The following is a 7328-nucleotide window of genomic DNA, read 5'->3' as shown; positions in this document are numbered from 1 at the left end:
GTTTATGAAGAGCTGCGAAACGTGTGCCATGCTATCAAAGAAAAACCCACCAGTTCCATTGTCGAGCAGAGAATTACCAGAGGGACCTTGGGAAATACTCCAAATTGATTTTCTATCAATCCCTTCATTTGGTACTGGAGAGTTTCTGGTCATAGTGGACACTTATTCACGATACTTATTCGTTATTCAGATGAGACATACCGACGCTGACAGTACTAATGCGGCTCTGTGCGATGTGTTTAAGACCTGGGGTTGTCCGAAAATTATCCAGAGCGATAACGGTCCACCCTTTCAGAGTTCTTCCTTTATCGATTTCTGGGAGAGCAAAGGAGTGCGGATTCGTAAAGCCATTCCGCTTTGTCCACAAACCAATGGGTTGGTGGAAAGGCATAATCAAGGGATCATCAAAGCAGTTGCGGCATCTAAAATTGATGGTGTAAACTGGAGGTTTGCCTTGCAGCGTTATGTGCACAACCACAATACTCTCATTCCCCACTCGAGATTGCGCGTAACTCCTTTTGAACTGATGGTCGGATGGAAGTTTCGTGGTACATTTCCCAGCCTGTGGAGTAACAGTGATATCGAATTAGACCGAGCTGATATTAGAGAGCGGGATGCTGAAGCCAAGTTATTGAGTAAGAGACATGCGGATAAGAAACGCGGCGCTAAAGAATCGGATATTATGATTGGCGATAAAGTTTTACTTATGCAGCAGAGAAAATGCAAGGTCGACCCCACTTTTTCTGCGGAACCATACACTGTCGTTGTTAGAGATAGAGCTAAAGTGGTTATTGTTAGCAAGAATGGAATTCAGTACACCCGTAACGTTAGTGATGTGAAGAAAGCTCCTGAAATCGGAAGTAGCTATGGTGCAACAGTGGACGACAGCGAAAACCTGGACGGTGATAACGGTAATGTTGCGGATCAAAGTTTTGGAAATGCATTTGACTATCGTGATTCAGATGATAATCTCCATATTAGCCCGAATGTTGACGCAGCTATAAATCGTCGACAAAGACGCAACATTAAGAAACCTGCAAGGTTTGATGATCACTTCGTTTATATGATTTTCAGTTGAAATGGACTATAAGAGAGTACTTATCATAAGATATGATATGTAAAATGACAAGAATCTTTACTTTGGATTTATTAAATGGAAATAAAACAACATAAATTCAAAAAAAAAGCCATGAATCACCATATCGTAGATATTTTTCCATTCCTTTTTGTGTTTTTTGGACGTGCCATTTTAGCTTTGGCGAAACACACTTGAGTTAGTTCGTCTTGCATGATTACAGCAGCCCCGTCAGCACTCTGCATAACTTCACATGCCATCTCGACCCGCTCCAGGGCAATTCAATACTACTCCGGTTTGATAAGTGTAATCTCCAGGTCCAGTATGACACGCCCTTCTTGACGAACTGATTTGCTTTATGTAGGTACTACACGGAGATGAAAAACTACCCAAAATTAAGTACTTTTCCCTCAATTCTGGGGTTCAGCCCAATAACCCAAATTTGAGTAAATCGCATATAGTAGTTTCCATTTAACACCAGCAAAAAAAATACCTACTCTTAAGTATAGTCTACCCAAAATTAAGTTTAATTCACGTAAATTTGAGAATATGCAATTTACTCAAAAGTAACTTATTGGGCTGAACTATATCGTTGGGTCGAATCTCTCGTTCCTTTTTTGACAACAATAACGAGTGCAAGTGAGAGGCTGAAGTCAATATTAAGTAAAAAGAACTCAAATTTTGGGTAGTATTTTTTCTCCGTGTACCTTTGAACCGTAGCACCTGTGCCTAACTGCCTAATAATGCGGATGAGTTGTTCGCATCGGGATGCTGGACGAAGAACCATTCATTTGGAACCTTCCGAATAGTACTGCTTCGAACAGGTCACCTCCGGTAGTCAAAACAAAATACACACAGTACAGCGGTATCGGTAGTATTCGATTATGATTGCGATAGTCTGGAGGAATAACGGTAACATCCGGAATGGTTAGTAGGCAAATCAAAACGGGTACACAATAATCGAAGCGACGAAACTTCGGACCTCCACCAACGAGACGCGACAAGCCGTGCTTGTTGTTGTTTTCTTTTCTTTTTTTGCGAACTGTCAAAGACATCGTCGTGCAAAAGGGATCGGTTCATGAGGTCGAAATATACGGTTACTTGATATAACTCAAAATTGACTCAAACTGATTCATTTCAGCGAATCTTACACTGAAAATAACTTTGTTGTGAAAATTAGCATTTTGGGGCTAATATTGACAGACAACGTTTTTCAACCGATGTGATTTCGTATTTAAGACAACAATAAGTGTTTTAATCTTTACCAGCTCTGAGCTTTGGTAGTAATAAATAGATACATTCCTTCACGCGGTTTAAGAGTGGACTAGAAGGGCAATGTAGTACCTATCAGAGCAGATATAATGAATTCAATATAAAATATGTTTACATTGGATTCATCAAATGAAAGTAAAATAAACAACCTTATTATCTTTTACATAAGCCTTGTCTGCCTATCGTTCATCCCTGTTTAGGTTTAGTTTTAGGTGTATATCGATATAGCACAGACCTGCTGTGCTAAAATGATTGGTGAGTGTGTGTCTGTGAGTGAGAACGTTTGCAGAAAGGATAGCTTACTAATACTGTGACACTGGAAACTGCGAAGCGGAAATGGCGCAACGGTTCACCATTCACTTTGCTAAGTTTGTGCGTGATAGATGTTCTTTGCTGAAGTGTGAATGAATGGAAAGAAAATGGAGGACGACGGCTCGGAAGGATACGACATATGGTACTACCAACATTGAAATTTACCATTAAAAGTGATTTCGATGAACATTTTAAGAGTGTTATATCTGCTTGTCTGTGATCATCCAGACTTCAATACTAGGCAAGTACTCGCAAAATTCACTCAGCCACGTCTCTCCTGATGATATTTCCCTTACCAGTGCTTCTACGCCAACCAATGTGGTCGCTCTGGTTGCACCTGAACGCATTTCAGAAACTATCACGCTGGTCCCTATGCCACTGAACTCTGCCGCGCCGGTTCGTGTTGTATGTAGTTGCCTCGGTAGTTGCAGTCATCCTGATCTAGCAATCGAAAGTGAATCTCCGGGATGCACGTTAGAAAGCAACACGGAAGTCTCTAAATCCACCTAGCACAGTCGAGCCGTTTCCTCATCAATGCAGTCCAAGTCGCCCTGGCTCTGTGTCTGGAGTGCGAGAAGAGGTCTTCCAGCTTGCTCATCAAGGCAAGTATCAATGTAATAATGTGTGTTCCCTGCCTGAAGATGTTTCACCCCACAGTTGGACTATTTGTTCTGCCACTGCGCACTGTACCTGTCACATTGAACTTCATTCTGAACACACTGAGGATGCTTCAAATACTGGATTCCCGGGACGCGTCGTGGAAAGCACTTTGTAAGCCCTCGATCTCACCGACACGGTCCTGCATACCGCTGCCTGCGCTCTTCACAGTTGTCCCAGACCCGTTGTTGGATGTAGAGAGAGGGTCTTCCAGCCTGCTCTAGTAGGCAAGTACCACGTTAATGTTGGATTGCCTCTTCCTGATGTCTGTTCGAATTCCAGTGGTATTGTATGCAGCTCTTCACCTTCCACCACGGATCCATCGGCCGACAACGCATCTGTTGCAGTAAGCGCTGTAAATGTAGCTCATCGCCTGCGCATATACTACCAGAATGGTCGAGGACTACGAACCAAGGTAGATTCGTTCTATTTTTCCGTTAGCGAGCGCGATTATGATGTCATTGTAGTGCTCAACTGTTCGGGAATGGCTTTTCGGTTTATCGCACAGACCGTAATGCCTCCAATAGTGCAAAAACCCGTGGTGGAGGTGTCCTAATCGCTGTTTCATCTCGTTGGAACAGTTATATCGATCCGACACCTGTTTCCAATGCTCTAGAACAGCGGTGGGCTATAATCACTACACCAAGTCGAGTTATTAGTGTAGACGTGATCTATTTACCTCCTGATCGTCGCAACGATGTCATTAGTATTCAGGACCATGTGAACTCTATCGGTGCTATTGTTTACAATTTAGAATTCAATGACTGTGCTCTGCAGCTCGGAGATTATAACCATTATAACTTTCCAGGTTGAGCCTCAATAGGTTCTATCGGCTGCTAGTTCAACGATTATCGACTGTTCCGCTTTACATGGCCTCACGCAGATCAATCAACAATCAATACGAAACTATCGATTTTAAATTGGCTCACTACTTGACTAGCCTATTGGTCCCAAGCAAATCGATTAATGTACCCCATTCTAGTCGAAATTCTAGTACTACACAATGTTTGTTTTGATTCGCTATGAAAGTTTGACAGATAAAATGAGGGGTTAGTGGATTTTCCTATGTTTCGAGGGGTGAATCGATTAGCTTGGGACCGAAGATAGTACCAGAGCTGAGCCAAAAAGTTGAGCACGTTTCTTCGGGACCTACTAGTCTTAGAGTTACCTCTATGGATCAATGGTGTATTGAATAAGAACGCTCGCTTTCTGGACCTTGTTCTGTCTAACGAAGCTGCAACTCTAACATGCACCGTTTCGGAAGCCATAGAACCTCTGATCTTTCTTGATGCAGACCACCTTGCTTTAGACGTCCTGATGAACCTCCCAGCGCCAATCGTTTTTGAGGGTTGTTTCGAAAATAGTCGTACACTGGATTTCCGTCGAGCCGACTATGTTGCGATTAGTGCTGCTATTTCCGGTATTGACTGGAGACCATTAGAATTAGCTGGATGTGTTGACGATGCTGTTGAATATTTCAGTCAAATGATTTGGGATATCATGGCTGAATTTGTACCTATTGCCCGCCCCGCACCAAAGCCACCGTGGTCTAACGGTCACTTGCGTCGACTGAAACGGTATAGGGCTCAATCGCTACGAAGATACTGCCAAAGTCGTTCGTACATTACGAAGCAGGAGTTCAGCCGCACAAGTAACGACTATAGGAAATGCAACAAATTCTTGTATCGACGATATGTCTTCCGTACGCAATCATCTCTTCGCAGAAATCTTAAGCGTTTCTGGTCGTTTGTAAACTCTAAGAAGAACAAAGTCGGTTTGCTAATATCAGTTCATCTCGGTGAGCAAACCGCTGAATCTGAACCGAAAAAATGCCGCCTTTTTGCTCAACCATTCATGAGTTCGTTCAATTAATCTTCAGCCTCACCAAATCAAGTTACGATTGCTATAGGCGATTCTCCAACAGATGCATTTGAGCTCCGTCCGGTTCACATCAGTGGCCATACCGTCAATCTAGCTCTTCAAAGGTTGAAACTCTCTTTTGCTTCCGGGCCAGACGGCATTCCTGCATCCGTTCTGAAGCTGTGTTCGGAGTCGTTGCTCACTCCCTTGGTGTAGTTATTTAATCTGTCACTACAGGAGAGTAAATTTCCTGAGGCGTGGAAATTTTCGTTTATGTTCCCCGTCCATAAGAAAGGCGATAAAAGGAATGTCCAGAACTACAGAGGCATCACATCACTATGTTGCTGCTCCAAAGTATTCGAGATCATCATCTATGAGGCGCTCTTCAGCTCTTGTAAAAATTACATCTCCACGGCTCAGCATGGTTTCTACCCAAAACGGTCAGTTACAACCGATTTGACCGGATTTACACTGATATCAAGGCTGCATTTGCGCGAGTAGACCTCAACATTATTTTGAGCAAGCTTGAGAAACTCGGAGTGTCTGGATCCTTCATCTTGTGGTTCCAATCTTACCTTACGAACCGTTCGCTTTGCGTTAAGATTGGAGCTTCTCGTTCTGAAGTGTTCACGAACGTTTCCGGCGTTCCCCAAGGAAGTAATCTGGAACCCCTTCTGTTTTCGCTTTTCACGAGCTTTCGTGTCTACTGCCACATGAATGCCGGCTATTATACGCTTACGATGTCAAAATTTTTGTGGTTATCAATTGCATCGCTGATTATGAGGAGTTGCAGCTGATTGTGGATCGTATGCAGAGTTGGTGCTCCCGTAATCCTCAGCATCAACAAGTGCAATATGATACTATTTCACCGCAATAATATTTGATAATATTTGATTATTCCATTTCCGGGCAAACCTTAGAGAGGATGAGCCAGTTCAAAGATTTGGGAGTAACACTCGACAGCGAATTGACCTTCAAACCGCACTACAATGACACCCTGACTAAAGCTAACAGGCAGCTTGGCTTTATGTTCAAAATATCTGAAGACTTTCGCGATCCGCTTTGCCTGCGGGCGCTGTATTGTTTGTTACGTTAAATCTTAGAGTATAGAGTATAGTGTCTGGTGCCCATACCAAGCATACTGGATAGCCAGATTTGAGGGTGTGCAGAAAAAGTTTGTTCGCTACGCGCTTCGACATCTGCCTTGGCGTGACACGGCTAACTTGCCGTCTTACTTGGATCGCTGTCGTCTGCTTGGAATTGACACCTTGGAACAAAGAAGACGGAATGCTCAAGCTGTGTTTGCTGCTAAGATCATTACAAGCGAGATTGATTCCCCCGAATTACTTCGGCAGCTTTTCTTTTACGCACCTAAGAGAGTGATTAGACAGCGTAATTTTGTACATCTCGCAGTTCGTAATCGACAATATGGGTTGAACGAACCTATCCGTGCCGTCGCTAATGCGTTTAATGACGTCTATGCATTGTTTGACTTTAATGTGCCGTTAACTGTTTTTATTAGAAGACTGCCCCTGAATTAGAACGTGTCCTGTTTTTGTTTTAATTATACTTTTTTAATTCATTAATACAACCATATGTCAGATGAATCATTGAAACAATAAATAAATTAAATAAATAAATACCTTCACTATCGTAATCAGTGCTGCAAAATATCAATATCAATACGTACAAAATGCTGAATTTCACGAGCCACCTGATGTCAGTATCAGTTCACACAGTTAAGGGCCACCCACATGAGATCCGTTTGCGTTGCGTTGACGTAAATTTGACAGTTAGACAATAGATTTAGCTGTTACTTTGCCGCAACGCGTCCGATCCGGATCTAATGGGCGTGGGCGTTTAGAATATCAATATCATTCACCTCAATGTCAGTGCGCAAATGACAGTGATATCGTAAAGGGACCACTGATATTCAAAGTTCTGCCTCAAATGTTTCTTGTATACGCCAGCTAATCGAGTACCGATCTTCTGAAAACTCATCAGTAATACTAAAACAATGCAACGGTTATACAGAAAAGTTGATTTATTGAGATAAAAGTAAGAATTTCAGCTTTTACCTAGTGATACTCATACACGCAGAGAAATGATTTTTAAATTCAAATGGATATATTTTTGACTCAGGGCCTAATAT

The sequence above is a fragment of the Ochlerotatus camptorhynchus genome, unplaced genomic scaffold (genome assembly GCF_037179485.1).
Source record: "Ochlerotatus camptorhynchus isolate MF236.1 unplaced genomic scaffold, CSIRO-AGI_Acam_v1.1 ptg000344l, whole genome shotgun sequence".
In the NCBI taxonomy this organism is placed as follows: domain Eukaryota; kingdom Metazoa; phylum Arthropoda; class Insecta; order Diptera; family Culicidae; genus Ochlerotatus; species Ochlerotatus camptorhynchus.
This window is presented reverse-complemented; position numbering follows the sequence as displayed.